Source organism: Tamandua tetradactyla, chromosome 11, assembly GCF_023851605.1.
Source record: "Tamandua tetradactyla isolate mTamTet1 chromosome 11, mTamTet1.pri, whole genome shotgun sequence".
Classification (NCBI taxonomy): Eukaryota; Metazoa; Chordata; class Mammalia; order Pilosa; family Myrmecophagidae; genus Tamandua; species Tamandua tetradactyla.
In genome coordinates, this window is record NC_135337.1 from 28,191,715 (window position 1) to 28,210,171 (window position 18,457).

Sequence of the window (18,457 nt, forward strand, 5' to 3'; positions counted from 1 at the left end):
TAAATATTGTCTACAGAGTTAAATGTTTTATCCAATAGATGGGAGTTCATAGAGCCAAAAGTGTGAACACAGGAATGTCTGCCTGTCTATGCTTACCCTGTGAAGGTCTGCATTATTGCTTGCTGACTCAGGGATGGCAGGACCCCTTTTGCAAAAGGAAAGACTGCTTCCCAAAATCCACCAGAATGAACCCTTGGCACACCATCCCTAGATCCCCTACCATCAAGACATGCAGTGATACTCAGATACAGTACTATTTCCAATGGCATTTATATGACCCGGAGGGCCAGGAGAAACTTGACTGTCTATATAGCACATAGCAATTAGCAACAGTGATATTCAAAATATTTAACAACTTCATGTCACTGGTCCCTAATCCAGGTAATGACTATTAGGCTTAAATACTTACTATCCCAGCAGTGTACTCTGTTGAGTGTCAGCCCCAGAAATTAGTAACTTGAACAACTAGTACAACTTTATAGCTTATAGTGCATTAAGATGTATATTGTATTTAATCCTCAAAAAGTTTTTATGCAAGCATTATTATTCTTAATATGTGGATGAGAAAATGGAGACTTACAAAGTTTAAGAAATTTTAGGTCACACAACTAATAAATGGTAGAGTCGAGATGGAATATAGCTGTCCAATGTAACCAGTTCGTTTTCTTCTGCAGTTTCTGTTCAGTTCCCAGTGCTAATTATAAGGATATGAAATTCTCTAAATTGTACTACCTATTCAGAAATCAGAATAGTAAAAATGACAAACAAAAATGTCAATCCAGTACTTCAGATCACGTTATTCATTCTGTTACAAGTAGTTTCCATGCAATGACTTTTTTCTTGGCTTAGGGAAATATTAATGAATAGTAAAAGAAATACATGAATGAGATGCTTTCAATATTATTTTGTGAGGCTCTATTTACTGCTCTCAGCTTCTGTTACTGTTAGCCTGTTAATAGGTATTAAAATTGTGAACCAAATAGCTTACTTCCTGGAGGATATTTGTCCCAAATGTTTAGTCTTAATGAGCAAGGCATGAAGTCATTGAGTATTTTACAGGAGGATTAAAACTCCATTTACCCTAGGGAGAAGAAACAAATCTCTTGTGCAGAAGAATTGCAAATAATATGTGTAGATACTCCACCCTTAAGGAGGTGGAACATAACTTCCACTCAAAGAGTACAAATAAGGAAAGGATGAAACAAAAGAGTATGCTTAGAGTAATCACTAGGTGATTAAGATCAACTTTAACAGAGGAAAGTCATGTTGGTAGTATGTACCCTTGATATGATGGTCTTCCTCCCCAAACCCCAAACCCTCAGTCTAACCCTTAGAAAAATATCAGACAAGTCCCAATGGAGAGATATTCAACAACATACCTGACCATTACCCATTAAAACTTCCAAGATCAGCGAAAGTAAGGAAAATTGGGGAAAATGGCACAGCTGAAAGGAGGCTAAGGGGACATGATGAATAAATGTATGTGGGATCCTGGATGGGAACTTGGAACCAGAAAAGGACATAAGGTAAAAACTAAGAAAATCAGACTAAAGATGGACTTTAGTTAATAAAAATAATGTGTCATGAGTTGTAATAAATGGACCATACTAATAACATAAGATGTTAATTATAAAGGGAACTGGATACAGGGTATATGGTAAATCTCTATACTATATTCATGATTTTTCTACAAATTTAAAACTGCTCTAAAATTTATTAAATAAATACAATTTAAGTAAAAATTTATTTAGTAAAGAGGGGTATACAGGTGGGTCAGTGGTAGAATGCTTGCCTGCAGTGCAGGAGACTCAGATTTGATTCCCAGACCATGTACCCCCCAAAAGCCTATTAAATAGAAATGGTCTATTAAAAACTAATCTACCAGAAAGCAAGATGTCCAGTGCTGAGTGGGGACATTCGCATCATGCATGACGAGAGAGCAAATTTAAAATGGGCAATGTTGAGAGGGGCAAGAAGATTTTTGTTCAGCAGTGTGCTCAGTGCCACACTATGGAAAAGGGAGGCAAGCAAAAGACTGGGCCAAACCTGCGTGGTCTGTTTGGGTGGAAGACAGGTCAGGCCCCTGGATTCTCATACACAGATGCTAACAAAAGAGCAAAGGCATTGCTCTGGGAGAGGAGACACTAATGGAGTATTTGGAGAATCCTTTAAGAAGTACATCCCTGAAACAAAAATGATCTTTGCTGACACTAAGAAGAAGGCAGATAATTTAACTAGTACAGTCAAAGTTTAGTTGAATACCATAATTACATGGAATCTTGAATAGGACGTGAGATCTTGTTGGTTTTTCCAGGTTAGTGTGATGTCTCAAAATATCCCAGAGTAATCTGGGCAATGAATAAAGAAGTATTTGCAAAGTCCCTCTGGGGGGCTGGGGAGAAAGGAGGAAATATTCAACTTCCCCACTTGGGGAATTCCTGATATTCTCTCAAGCAGTAGAGACAACAAAATCAATAGGCCAAGCCCTTGATCTTGGGATTCGCCCTATGAAACTTATTCCTGCAAAGGATAGGCTAAATCTACTTAAAATTATGTCTAAGAGTCACCCGCAGAGAATCTCTTTTGTTGCTCAGATATGGCCTCTCTCTCCAAGCCAACTCAGCAGGTGAACTCACTGCCCTACTCCCTACATAGGACATGACTCCCAGGGGTGTAAATCTCCCTGGCAACATGGGACAGAAATCCTGGTATGAGTGGGTACCCAGTATCAGGGGATGGAGAAAGCCTTCTTGACCAAAGGGGGAAAAGAGAAATGAAACAAAATAAAGTTTCAGTGGCTGAGAGATTTCAAACAGAGGCAAGAGGTTATCCTGCAGGTTATTCTTATGCATTATATAGATATCCTTTTTCAGTTTATGGTGTATTGGAGTGGCTGGAAGGAAGTACCTGAAACTATTGAGTAGTGGACAAGTAGTCTTGATTCTTGAAGCAATTATTACAAAGATGGCACTTTTACAACATGACTGTGTGATTGTGAAAACCTCGTATCTGAAGCTCCTTTTATCCAGGATATGGACAGATGAGTAAAAAAAAATGGATAAAAAAATAAATGAATAGTAGGGGGGACAAAGGGTAAAATTAATTGGGTAGATGGGTATACTAATTGCCAATGAGAGGGAGGGGTATGCTATATATGATTTTTTTTCTTTTTTCTTTTAATTTCTTTTTCTGGAGTGGTGCAAATATTCTAAAAAAAATGATCATGGTGATGAACATACAACTATGTGAGGATATTGTGAGTCATGGATTGAACACCATGTATGGAATGTATGTATGTAAAGATTTGTCAATAAAAATATTAAATAAAATAAAAGAAGGCAGAATGGGCAGATTTGATAGCTTATATCAAAAAAGCTACTAATGAGTAATAATTGGCCACTACATTATTTATTATAAAACAGATATCTTGTGACATTTTTCCGTATCATATTTAAATTGATCTCATACACCAGAATTCAGATCATAAGTGACTGATAGCAATATTTTTGTTGGACAGTTCTGAATAAGACTAACTTATAATTAAATAAATATGATCAAGTTTTTAAACTTTGATAGTAATTCTGGTTTCACAAGTGCTATCATTATTTTGCCTTTTAAAGATATAATTGGACTTGAAGCTAGGTTGAATTAGTAACGTTCAACTTTTCACATAGATGGTGAAGCCAATTTATAACCTATAGGAGATTAGTTGTTTTTTTGTTTTTGTTTTGGCATGGGCAGGCTCTGGGACTCAAACCCGGGTCTCTGACATGGCAGGCAAGAATTCTGCCACTGAGCCAACATTGCCCGCCCTGTAGGAGATTAGTTTTACATTTAGATTTATATAACTGGTTTTATGAAGATATTTGAATACTAGGAAAACGCCTTCACTGTCTCATAGAACACAGCAAGGCTCATGTGGGTGTCAATCAGTGCTCATCAGCCTGTTTAAAGGCAGGGCCTGAAATAAAGTAGCTGTGTCTGCTTTATCTTTTTGGACTAAACTGTGTCAATCTAATAAAAGTTCCCTGTATCTGAAAAAAAATCCACCAAATTAAGAACTTTCGTGCTTCAAAGGACTTTGTCAAGACAGTGAAAAGATAACCTACTCAATGGGAGAGAATATTTGGAAACCATATATCAAGGGTTTAATATGCAAAATATGTAAAGAAATCCTACAACTTGACAATAAAAAGATAGGCAATACAGTTTATAAATGGACAAAACTTGATTAGGATTTTTTCCAAAGAGGAAATACAAATGGCTAAAAAGCACATGAAAAGATTTTCAACATCATTAGTACAAGTTCAGGGCAAGATACAGGTGCAGAAAAGACAGGGAGAATCCTGAATTTTGCATTCACCTTGGGAAGACCTTCTTGATAAGAGGACACTCAAGAAAATTTCTGTCCTATCACCATCTGGTTACAAACTCACGAAAGAGACACCTCAGGGAATAAATCCCAGGGCTAACATTTAAAATATTAAAATGTATATACATAGAATTACTATACTTGCAATTTTCACTTTTTTAAACAGTGCCCATTCTAGTGGGTGTGAAATAATCTATCACTGTGGTTTTGATTTGCATTTCCCTAATAGCTAATGATGTTGAAAATCTTTTCATGTGCTTGCTAAACTGTGGGTGCTGTGAGGGAGGAGCTGTCTCTTTCCCCACTGCAGTTCCATGTCAGCGCAGTGCCTACCATTTGTAGATATCTAACAATTATTTGGTGAATAAATAAATGAATAAAAATGAACGTTTTCTCCTTCCTTTTACCCTCTCCCACTCCAGTGCATCCCCCACGGTCCATTCTCTACACATGGGATTCTAAAATAAGTCATGTTACTCTACTGCTCAAAACTCATTGGCTAGACAGATAATTTGGTGGTTCTTCAAAAAGTTATACATAGAAATACTATATGACCAGGCACTTCCACTTGTAGGTATATATCCCAAAGAGTTGAAAGCAGGGACCCAAACAGGTTCTTACATACCAACATTCATAGAAGCATTATTCACAATTGCCAAAAGATGGAAGCATCCCAGTGTCCATCTACAGATGAACAGATAAACAAAAGGTGACATATCCATTTAGTGGGATACCATTCAGGCAGGAAAGGGAATGAAATTCTGACATATGGATGAACTTTGAAAACATTATGCTACGAAATAAGCCAGACACAAAAGGACAAATATTTGTATGACTCCACGTACATGAAATATCTAGGATAAGCAAATTTATAGAGACGGAAAGTAGATTAGAAGTTCCCAGGGGCTGAGAGAGGGAAGATGGACAGTTATTGCTTAATGGGTTTCTGTTTCTGTTTTGGATGATGAAAAAAATGTAATAATGGAAGGCATTGATGGCAGCACAACACTATAAAACTAATTAATGCCACTGAATTGCACATTTTAAAAAATGGTCAAAATAGAAAATTTTATATTATATATGTGTGTATTTTATCATGCACATACACAAAAGACAACCAAAAAACCACTTGCATCGGTTTCCCATTGCTCATGTTAGCATTTTGCAAAAGGTATACTATGCTACACTGCTCCTAGAGAAAAACAGAAAGTAATGTTAATGATATTTTTCTTCTAAAATATATTGAGAGAAAGAGAAAAGCATCACGTGACATTCAGGAGCTTTGCCTGGTACAATCAGCCAAGTCTTGGGAGTCTCCTGTTGAACACTAACAGTTTTCGTAAAACATCAACCTCAGATAAGGCCACTCTGAGGCTGTGGATTAACACAAAAACAAGACCACGTCATAATTATGTCTGAAAACAGGCAAAAAATCAGTGTTGTCCAAATCACAAAAATGTCCAAAAAATGTCCAAACATCCACCTCTCCTCGTTAATATTGTTGTTGTTGTTTTACCCAATTATGCTTTAACCTTGATCTAGTTTTCCCTCCTTCCAGATAAAATGTATTAAGATGATCATAGAATTAATCTAATCCTGACAGCATCCAATCCTAAACAAAGCCCCATTTCCTTAAACCATCTCTGAAATCACTTTAAACAAGTCCAAATCCTGCAATTAATCCTTCTAACACCATCTTACTAGACACCCCACGTTCCCGGGGGCGGCCTTTCTTCCCAGCTGTCCCAACGCATCACCCCAGCTGTCCAGTCGCAGGTGTGTCCCTGCTGGTCTTCGGCTGGATGGCACCGAGAGGATCTTGTGTTACATATGAGTAAAATACCAAACACGTTAATGCTATTGCTTGTGTGATGATGAGGCTTTAAGAAGCCACGTGGTTTCGCCATCTGCCGCCTCTCTCCTGCTGCCTCGGTGACTGGAGTCACCGCAGACAAGCCAGGCTCCCCGGGAACGCAGGTGCTGTGAGTCGAGGTGAGTCCCAGGAGCCGGGCTGGGAGGCTCGGCGAGCTAGACAGCAGAGGTCCTCCCAGCAGCCAGTGAATGTTTAATCCCTACTAACAGGTGATGGCAGGTTAGATATTCTATACTGAAGACTTTGCTTTGCAAAACTTTTTATCAGAGGATGAGAAAGGCAAGAGGACCTCAAAAGACTATATGAATTCAGAAAGATGATTGAAAATCAAGAAAGATGCCAGAATCTGGTTTCAAGCAATTATCCAGTGTGCTGGTTTGAAAAGATGTATGTATGCTAGAAAAGCCATGTCTTCATCAAAATCCCATTTCATAAAGATAGAAAAATCCCTATTCAATACTGTATGTTTGAAACTGTAATCAGATCATCTCCCTGGAGATGTGATTTAATCAAGAGTGGTTGTTGAGCTGGATTAGGTGATGACATGTCTCCACCCTTTCAGGTGGGTCTTGATAAATTTCTGGAGTCCAATAAAAGAGGAAACATTTTGGAGTATGAAAGCGATTCAGAGAGAGCAGAGCAGAAGGACATAGCTACGAGAAGCAGAGTCTACCAGCCAGCCACCTTTGGAGATGAAGAAGAAAAATGTCTCCCAGGTCGCTTCATGAAACAGGAAGCCGGGAGAAGCTAGCAGATGATGCCATGTTCGCCATGTGCCCTTCCAGATGAGAGAGAAACTGTGACTGTGTTCGCCATGTGCCTTCTCACTTGAGAGAGAAATTCTGAACTTCATCGGCCTTGAACCAAGGTATCTTTCCCTGGATGCCTTAGGTTGGACATTTCTATAGACTTGTTTTAATTGGGACATTTTCTTGGCCTTGGAACTGTAAACTATCATCTGATTAAGTTCCCCTTTTTAAAAGCCGTTCTGTTTCTGGTATATTGCATTCCAGCAGCTAGCAAACTAGAACATCCAGTACATATTAATAAGATTGAAGACAGTCAGACTGTAAGATCTTAGATGGACATTTTGTTTTCTCTGTGGCCCAGTATGTGCCTGATATTATGCCAGTTGAATCTGTTATTGCAGGGTTCCAATTTTTTGTGCCTAAAGAATGGAGCTGCAAATATAGACCCTTATATATTCATCTTGCTGGAACAGGAGATCATCATTACTGGAGGCAATGAACACTAATGGCCCCATCCTATGATTAAAGAGGCCCAAATGGCTTCTTTTTTGTTCGAAAACCCTTATGATGGCTGCAGGAAACCCAAAGACCAAGTTAATTCATCATAAGTAAGAAATGGTTTGCAATTTAAACCATGAACTACTATTACTCTCTCTCTCTCTTTAAGCCATTTTATGTCTCTTTTCATCAAAAGTGGTTAAACAAATTAAGATTGGATCCATCATTATAAATATCTACTGTCCGAGAGTCTCATCATTAATGTCTCTCTTTAGAAGAGAAAACTGCAATGAATCTGAGAATTCTAGACTTCCATTCCAGGCCAAATATATAGCCAGGGGAATATATAATCACAAATAGAAAACTGGCTTGAGGATAGAATGCAAAGATAAGGATAAGTGGGCTTCTTTCTGATGAAGTGTGAGTATGATCTTTTTGATAAAGATAACATAATTTCCATAAATAGAAACCAGGCCTCCTGGACTTGGAGTTCAGAGAATGATGTGGTAGATCAGGGGGGGTTCATGGTCCAGGAATCAAGATAAAATACATTTTGAACACTTTAACAAGGTTTCATCTGGTAGCCAGTTATGTGTGTATGATGTTAATTGAATTAAATTTTGGAAGATAGATTTGAATTTGAACAATAATTTTTTCACTGAGTATCTTTTTTTTTTTCACTGTTCAAATCACTCTGGAATTTATCAGGGCATCACTCTGGACAAACCAACAAAATCTTATGTCCTATTCAAGGTTCCATGTACTTATGGTGTTCAGTTAAGCTGTCTACATAAGTTATATTAGGAAATGCACTAGTCAAAATATAAATATCTAGAAACTGTCTGGAACAACCGTTGCAGGGGACATCATTGGCCGGACTCATAAAGTACACCAGTCTGAAATGGGTGGAATGGCTGAGCTTCCATACAGAACTGTGAGACTCCCACGATGCAGAGGTAGCACCCCACCACCACCACCACCATGGGCATGGCAGTCTAATTTCCCAAGGGGAAAGGAAATGGACTTTATGAGTAACAAGGAAGTTAGCTTAATCAAGCTCCCATTGTGGAAATAATTAACAAATTTGGACTTCTGAAAACAGAGCCCAAGCACAGATAAACCTGGAGTAAGCATTAAAGGAACCAGGAGGTTTTGCCCTAGCAGAGATGAGGGCAGGGATGATAGGGAAAAAAACAGAAAACAGAGGCTTTTTGAGTTGGACAGCACAAAATCCTGCAAAAGGACTGGACGCCAAGAAAAGGGGACACATAGAGCCTGGAGACACACACAAAGCCACACATCAATTCCAGCTCTTGATTGGAAAACCTAGGGAGCTGGGGTCCTGCTATGAAAAGACTTTTTAATCTTTTTTTCTTTTTACTTCTTAAAAGCTCATTATATAGAACTGCGGGCATTCTCAGGCTTCAGCACTGCTCCAGGCAAGGGCAAAATTAAGGCATGTTTGTGCAACAAAGTAAATAGGTGAATGGGGACAATTCTCTAAAGGATTTATCTTCCCCAAGAAAAGGGGGGTGGGGCCTAGCTCAAGTGGCAGCTCTCCTTCAGGGAATTCAGATGTCAGAGGCTGGAAAACAGAAGCAATCTAAGCCTGTCCTCTACCTCAGCCACTGTCTCAACCACACCAGGGCAGGGACAGGCTGCTGAAATTAAAGGCACCACATTATTATGCTTGTGGGAAGCTATGGGCAGACAAGCACCATGTGCTGGGCAGGATAGGAAAAGCCCAGAGTCTAGAGGCTTCACAGAAAGTCTGACAACCTGCTGGGACTCACCCTCAGGGAAACTTGGTCCTGGCTACTTTCTCCTCATGAGACATGGGTCTGTCTTATCTGGGAAAATCTGACTGGGGTGATCATATCTGAGAAGACCCTCCTCAAAAAAAGGTTCCATATGGGCAAGGTAAGAAACAGAAAAACAAGAGCTGAAAAGTTCTGATCAGTTAAGCAGAACCTATGCTAGCGCTCTAGAATAAGTTGAACTTAATGCCAAAGAACAGATAGTGAACAAAGCCATCCAACAACAAAAAAACTGAGGTAAAAGAGTAAAAATGACCTCCAGTATAAACTAATTAAGGAAATCAAATGCCTAGATGCCAGTAAAAAATAACAAGTCATACTAGGAAAATCAAGGATATGGCCCAATCAAAGGAACAAACCAATATTTCAAATGAGATACAGGAGTGGAAACAATTAATTCAGGATGTTCAAATAGACATGCAAAATCACATAAAAAATCAAAGCAATGAGTTGAGGGAAGATATGGCCAAAGAGATGAAGGATATAAAGAAGACATTGGGCAAACATAAAGAAGAACTCATGAGTTTGAAAAAAAACAAATCACAGGACTTATGGGAATTAAAGGCACAATAGAAGTTATAAAAAAAAATGGAGCCCTACAATAGATTTGAAGAGGCAGAAGAAAGGATTAGTGAACTAGAGGGCAGGACATATGAAATCCTATACACAAAAGAAAAAATAGGAGAAAGAATGGAAAAATATGACCAAGTCTCATATGATTGAATGACAACATGAAGCACACAAATATAAATGTTGTGGGTGTCTCAGAACAAGAAAAGAAGGAAAAAGAAGTAGAAAGACCAATGGAGGAAAAAAATCACTGAAAAATTCCCATCCCTTATGAAAGACATAAAATTACAGATGCAAGAAGTATAGCATACCCCAAACAACAGATCCAAATAGACTTACTCAAAGACACTTACTAATCAGATTGTCAAGTATCAAAGACAAAGAAAGAATTTTGAAAGCAGAAAAAAAAATCCATCACATACAAATGAGCTCAGTAAGACTATGTGTGGATTTCTCAGCAGAACCCATGGAAGTGAGAAGGCATTGTTATGATATACTTAAGATTCTGAAAGAGAAAAACTGCTGAGCAAGAATTCTGTACCCAGAAAAGCTGTTCACCAAAAACAAGAGAAAGTTTAAAATATTTTCAGACAGTCACTGAGAGAGTTTGTGACTGAGAGACTGGCTCTACAAGAAATACTAAAAGGACTAATACAGGCAGATAGGAAAAGACAAGAGACAAAGGTCTGGAGATGAGTGTGGAAATGAAGATTATCAGTAAAGGTAAAAAGAGGAAAAAAAAGATAGGACATATAAAATCAAAAAGACAAAATGATAGAAGAAAGTACTACCTTTATGGTAATAACATTGTGTTAATAATTTAAACTCCCCAATTAGAAGACATAGACTGGCAGGCTGAATTTTTAAAACAGGACCCATCTATATGCTGTCTACAGGAGATTCACTTTAGATCCAAGGACAAAACAGATTGAAAGTGAAAGTTTGGAAAAAAATATTTCATGCCAACAACAAACAGAAGAGAGCAGGGGTAACTACACTAATATCCAAAAATAAAAATAAATTTCAAGTGGAAAATAATTAAAAGAGACAAAGGACACTATGTATTAATAAAAAGAACAATTCAACAAGAAGACATAACAATCATAGATATTTATCCACTGAACCAGAGTGCTCCAAAATCATGAGGCAAACACTGACAAACACTGAAAGGAGAGGTAGAAATCTCTACCATAATAGTTCAATTCCCCACTCTCATTGATGAGTAGAACATCTAGACAGAGGATCAATAAGGAAACAAAGATTTTGAATATACAATGAATGAACTAGGCTTAACAAATGTTTATAGAATATTACACCCCACAACAGCAGGATACACATTTTTCTCAAGTATTCATGGACCATTCTCAAGGATAGACCATATTCTGGGTCACAAAACAAGTCTCAATAAATTTAAAAAGATTCAAATCACACAAAACACGTTCTTGGATCATAATGGAATGAAATTGGAAATCAATAACAGGCAAAGGACTAGAAAATTCACAAATATATGGAGGCTAAACAGCACACTCTTAAACAACCAGTGAGCCAAGAATGAAATTACAAGATAGATCAGTGAATATCTTGAGGCAAATGAAAATGAACACACAGCATATCAAAATTTATGGGATGCAGCAAAGGTGGTGCTGAGAGAGAAATTTATTGCCCTAAATGCCTATATTAAAGGAGAAAGAGTAAAAATAGAGTAATTAACTGTTCACCTCGAAGAACTAGAGAAAGAACAGCAAACTAATCCAAAAGCAAACAAAAGGAAAGAAATTACGAAATTAGAGCAGAATTAAATGAAATTGAGAACTTGAAAACAACTGAGAAAAATCAACAAAACTAGAAGTTATTTCTTTGAGAAAATCAATAAAATTGATGGACCCTTAGGATGAAAAATTAAAAAAAAAAAAGAGTGAAGATGCAAATAAATAAAATATTTTTTTATTTTATTATTAAAATAAGGGAGGTAATGAGAGGATACTATTATTAGCAACTATATGCTAATAAACTAAACAACGAAGATGAAATGGAAACTTCCTAGAAAGGCATGAACAACCAACGCTGCCTCGAGAAGAAATAGATGACCTCAACAAACCAATCACAATCAGTTATCAGATGCTCCCAAAAAAGAAAAGTCCAGAACCAGATGGCTTCACTTGTGAATTCTACCAAGCATTCAAGAAAGAATTAGTATCAATTCTTTGCTCAAACTCTTCAAAAAAAATTGAAGAGGAGGGAAAGCTACCTAATTCATCCTATGAAGCCAAGATCACCCTAATTCCAAAGCCAGACAAAGATACCACAAGAAAAGAAAATTACAGACCAATCTCTTTAGTGAATATAGATGCAAAAATCCTCAACAAAATCCTTGCGGATTGAATCCAGCAGCAGATTTGAAGAACTATACACCATGACCAAGTGAGATTTATTCCAGGTATGCCAGGCTGGTTCAACAGAAGAAAATCAAATAATGTAATACACCATATCAACAAATCAAAGTGGAAAAAACACATGATCATCTCAAGTGATGTAGAAAAGGAATTTGACAAAATTCAGTATACTTTATTGATGAAAACACTTCAAACGATAGGAATAAAAGGTGAGTTAGTTTGCAAGCTGCTGGAATGCTATATGCCAGAACTGGAATGGCTCTTATAAAGGGGAATTTAATAAGTTACAAGGTTACAGTTCAAGGCCTGTAAAATTGTCCAAACTAAGGCATCCAGGGAATGATACCTTAATTCAAGGAAGGCCAATATTAGCTGGGTAATTATGTGGCTAGCATCTGCTGGTCCCTTACTCCTGGGCTCCATCACTTTCAGCCTCTGTTCCTGTCAGTGTCCCTCACTTTGCTTCTCTGAGACTGGCTTTCATCTATAGGCTTCCTTTGGCTCTCTTCAGGTTCTGGCTTGCTTAATATCTATGGTGATGTCTGCTGGGCTCCAAGCATCTCCAAACATCTGTATCTCTGTTTTCCAAGCCTCTACATCTGTTCTCTCTGTTGGCTCTGAGTATTCTGTCATTTCTGACTCTCTCTAAAATGTTTTCTCTTTCAAGGGATTCCAGTAAACTGATCAAGACCCACCTGGAATAGATGGAGTCACATCTCCATCTAATCAAAAGGTCACACCCACAATTAGGCATGTCACACCTCTATGGAGATAATATAATCAAAAGTTTCCAACATACATTATTGAATCAGGATTAAAAGAAACAGTTGCTCCCACAAGATTGAAATAGGATTAAAACATGGCTTTTCTGGGGTACATAATACTTTCAAACCAGCACAGAAGCAAGGACACAAATGGACATTTGTACACCTATGTTTATAGCAAGCATTATTTATGATTGCCAACAGATGAAAAGAGCCCAAATGTCCATCAATGGATGAGTGCTAAACAAGCTATGGTATATACATATGATGGAATATTATGCAGTTGTAAGACAGAATAAAGTCATGAAGCATATAACAATGTAGATGAACCTCGAGGACATTAGTGAAATTAGCCAGAAACAAAAGGACAAATACCGTATAGTATTTTGTATATATACGGTATCCACTAATATGAACTAACATTAATGAGTGATCTTTGAAAGTCAAAGTTAGGAAGTTCATCAGGAGCTAGAAAGAGGGTAGAGATTGGGCATTTGGTGCTGAAGGAGTACAGAATGTGCAACAGGACTGAATGTAAAAATTCAGAAATGGATAGCACAATACTATCTGATGGTAGCACAATAATATAGGTACACTGAATGAAGCTGAGTGTGAGTACCATTCAGGGAGAAGGGCTGGGGGGCATGTATGACACCAAAAGGAAACATAGAGGATAAAGACTGAGATGGTATAACTTAGGAATGCCTAGAGTGAACAATGATGGTGATTAAATGTACAAATAAAAGATGTTCTTGCATAAGGGAGAAGAAATTAATGTCAATATTGCAAGGTGTTGAAAATGGGATGGTATACAGGAAAAAAATACAGTCAATGCAAGCTAGGGTCTATAGTCAACAGTAACATTATAATATGCTTCCACTGAATGTAACAAAGGCATTATGTCAAAGTTAAATCTCAGCAAGTGGGGGATATGGGAGAGGGGTATGGAATTCTTTGGGGGAAGAAAAGGAAATGTCTTCATATAGATTGTGGTGGCGAAGGCATGTCTATGTGATTATACCAGGAACCATTAATTTTTTATTTAGTTTGGATTGTATGATGCCCAAATAAACTGTTTAAAAATGAACCAAGAGAAACAAGTGCTGGAGAAAATGTGGGAAAAGAGATGTACCTATTCATTGTTGGAAGGGAAGCTGAGAGGTGATGGTTCCCAGGAGGCTAGGTGTGGGATTGCCATATGATCCTGCAACCCTGTTGCTAGGTACATATCAGGAGGACCTAAGAGTGGGGACATGAAGAGATATTTGCACACTGGTGTTTAGGGTGGCAGTGCTTGTGATTTGCAATGGATGGAGGTGGTCTAAGGGTACAACATCTAAGGACTGGAAGGCAGAACCATGGTGTAAACATATAACAGACTACTGAGTGGCTACAAGAAGGAATGAAATTGTAAGGCATGAAACTAGATGCATGAATCTTGAGGACAGTGTATTTAATGAAATGTCAGAAACAAAAAGACAAATATTTTATGACTCAATCATATGGACTAATTATAATATACAAACTCAGAGACTTGAAGTCAAAAGCATGGGTTATCAGGTTGGAGCCTATTATAATGGTTCCTAGATTGTAAGCTCTTACAGCAATCACATATATTCAGGAAGTGTAACTTAATTCTAAATTCAGACATACTGAGCTGTTTGTATATAACATGGTTATTCCAAGAAACTTCGGGTATTTATGTGACACCTGTGACTCAGAGTTAGAGCTCTGAAGCTATTGAAGTCAGCAGTACCTCATACAGAAACTGTTTAAAAAGTTGAAAAAGGGATCAGACTTCAAGCAGAGATACGAATGAAGTTGATCTGGATAGGACTAAGGTAAATCAGAATATAGGGTAAAGGATGATATCATCCATATTTTAAAACTTCAACTTCTCTGTGAGACCATAGAAGGAGGTGTTTATTTGGAGCAAATTTATATTTTAGGTAACTAGTGCATTATCTAATTTAACTTGTGTAGTCAGTTTATTCGAACACCGTAATTACATGAAATCTTCAATAGGGCATGAGATCTTGTTGGTTTGTCCAGGTTAGTGTGATGTCCCAATACATCCAGAGTAATTTGGGCAGAGAATAAAAAGTATTTGTAGAGTCCCATTCTGGTGAGAAAGAAAATATTCAACTTCCCCATTTGGGGAATTCCTGATATTCTCGCAAGCAGTGGGGACAACCAAGTTAACAGGCTGAGCCCTCGACCCTGGGGCTCACTGTGAAACTTATTCCTGCAAAGGAGAAGCTAAGCCTACTTATAATTGTGCCTGAGTAACAGTTTGAATAAAGTGACCCCCAGAGAACCTCTTTTGTTATTCAAATATGACCTCTCTCTCTCTAAGCCAACTTGGTGAGTGACCTCACTGCCCCGCCCCCCCACCCCACCCCCACACACACAAATGGGACATGACTTCCAGGGGTGTAAATCTCCCTGGCAATGTGGGATATGACTCCTGGGGATGAAGCCTTCTTGACCAATTGGGGGAAGAGAGATATGAGACAAAATAAAGTTTCAGTGGCTATGAGATTTCAAACAGAGTTGAGAGGTTATTCCGCAGGTTATTTTTATGCATTAGATAGATATCTCTTTTTAGTTTATGGTGTATTGGAGTGGCTAGAGGGAAGTACCTGAAACTGATGAACTGTATTCCAGTAGCCTTGATTCTTTATTTTTATTTTTATTTTTTTTAAACATAACAACATACAAATTCTTGCCATATGGTCATTCCATTCTTGTATATGGAATATACATATAATATATGTAATCAATAACTTACAATATCATCACATAGTTGTGTATTCATCACCATAATCATTTCTTAGAACATTTGCATCAATTCAGAAAAAAAGTAAAAGAAAAAAACTCATACATACCATACCCCTTACCCCTCTCTCTCATTGACTGCTAGTATTTCCATCTGCCCAATATTTTTTAGCCTCTGTTACCCCTATTTTTTCTATACCCCTTACCATTCCCTTTCATTGATCACTAGCATGTCAATCTACCAATTTTTTTTTTTACATTTGTTCTCCCTATTATTTATTTATTTTTAATCCATATGTTTTACTCATCTGTCCATACCATAGATAAAAGGAGCATCAGACACAAGGTTTTCACAATCACACAGTCACATTTTGAAAGCTGTATCATTATACAATCATCTTCAAGAAGTCAATATACAATCCAGTAGCCTTGATTCTTGAAGACAATAGTATAACTATATAACTTTTATAATGTGACTGTGTTATTATGGAAACCTTGTGTCTGATGCTGCCTTTCTCCAGGGTATGAACAGATGAGTGAAAAAAAATAAGGGCAAAAAATTAATAAATAATGAGGTGGAATAAGGGGTTGAAAAAGGTAGTTTAAAATACTAGTGGTCAATGAGAGGGAGGGGTGAGGGGCATGGGAGTATGAGTTTTTTCTTTTTATTTCTTTTTCTGGAGTGATGCAAATGTTCTAGAAATGATCATGGTGATGAATACACAGCTATGTGATGATATTGTGAGCCACTGATTGTGTATGTTGGCTCGATAAAATATTTAATAAAAGAAGAAGAAGAAACAGTGTACTGAACCCAAGAATGACAGGAAGTCATGTGAACATCTGATGTGTGACCTGTATATTGTGCACAGGTGGCATTTACCAATTAATTATGCCTTGATTGATGTTGACTATTATATTATCCTATCATTTCACTATATTTTTGATACTTTTAAATTTTATTACATATTAAACAATTATACTAAACAAACTCATTTTCCTGGATCTGTCTCAACTGAAGAAAGTTTATGGCTTGTTTGTTTACAAGGAGAGTTCTAAATATGTGTCTGTCAGATATAGCTCAAGCACCAGCTCCCTCCTTCACATTTGGGAAGCACAAGCATATGGATGCCATTTACAGCACATAGTGCAGGAGGGATGTGGCACTTGAGACAGTGAGAAGAGCCAGATACTGAACTAATCCTGTGGAAGCAGGAGCCAATGGTTCTTTTGAGATGATTGCATTCATGGTGTGTAAACCCCTCTTTTGTCTTCTCCCATCTCAGTAAAAGCCACAAACAGACATCTTTCTGCAGCTAGGGTTTTGGTGGAAATTGGAGAGGCACCAAATTTCACCTCTGGATTCATTAGAAAATTGCGGGAAAATTTTTGGATTTTCACAGGCTATAGAAATAGGCATGTGTTCTGATCCAATTTTATCTAGATCTTGAGAGGAAGGAGAAGCTCGCTGTTGATATCTGGGTTGTGCACACAATCTGAAAAAGATGAAACGTTTGAACTAAAGTGGAAGAAATTCATTGTAACTAGACCGTGAGATCTTTGCAGAATGGACTATTCTTTCCATACCTGGCTGCTCAAAGCGGGGACCAAGGTGGAGCAGTATTGGCGTCACCTGGATGCTTGTTAGTTGTTACTGACTTTCAGGATCAATCCTAGACGTAAGGAATTAGAATCTGCATTTGGATAAAATCTGTTTGTGCTTTTTATGCACATTGAGAAGCACCAGGAGTGTAGTTATATATACAATTCACAGTTGAAAAAGAGAAAAGAAGGGAAGGAAGGATAGGAAGGAGAGAAGAAGGCAGGCAGGCAATCTCATTTTGGAAGCTCTAACACTAGGTTACCAATAAATTAGTACACGAGAATTTTTAAAATAAGGAGATGATAAAAAAATTAATTAAAATACAAAAACGTAAACGAAGTCCATAGTATACTCTTCTTTTTTTGTGAGTTTACTCTGTCCTCTAATATCTCACATCACTATCATACAATTTCTCCCAACTAATTTTTTAACCCAAGTACTGCTATGGATAAAGTACTGCATGAAATTTTTTTATTATCTAATTAATTCAACATAAGAAATGCTGCCAGTTTTGAACTGAAGATAAGGCTACCAATACTTCCCCTTTAATAGCTATTCAGATAGCATGGCAATGTTCACACACTATTTTCAATTATGATTTGTCTATGTTTTTAAGGTTGTTTTGTTATTGTTGTTAATAATCTGTACCAGAGTTGAGCATTCACTTTCATGCATTTTGTTTCAGTAGGCAATAAGCTGCCACAAATTAAACCGTATTAAGTCAATATTCAACTTTATAACTTGGGCTCATTTAAAGTTGCAAAATAAAATTATAAGCACTCCCCATTTCTTCAGCCAAGGACAAAATTCAAGGAAAGCTAGAGGTCACAATGATACTTGATAATGTATCTTGAGCAGAAATAATTTTGTTGACAGTAGTTCTTTGAGAATTCTAAGTAGCGTACTGGCTCTCATCCTACTTAGCAAAGATAAGAGAATTTTGGAAAGTGCTCCCACTCCAATGTCCTCAGGAACAAAATAAACAGACAGCACAACCCTGGAGGGGGCAAAGAACTTACGTTTAATTGCAACTCTTCTCA

At 37.4% G+C, this 18,457-nt stretch overlaps 1 protein-coding gene and 1 pseudogene across 1 annotated transcript in view; one reads left to right on the plus strand and one right to left on the minus strand.

The window, feature by feature from the left end:
• The window catches only part of RWDD3 (RWD domain containing 3), an 85,823-nt gene that overhangs the window by 39,284 nt on the left and 28,082 nt on the right, over positions 1 to 18,457 (minus strand). The gene's annotated exons all lie outside the window — the stretch shown is intronic.
• LOC143649442 (cytochrome c-like) lies at positions 1,951 to 3,389 on the plus strand (annotated as a pseudogene).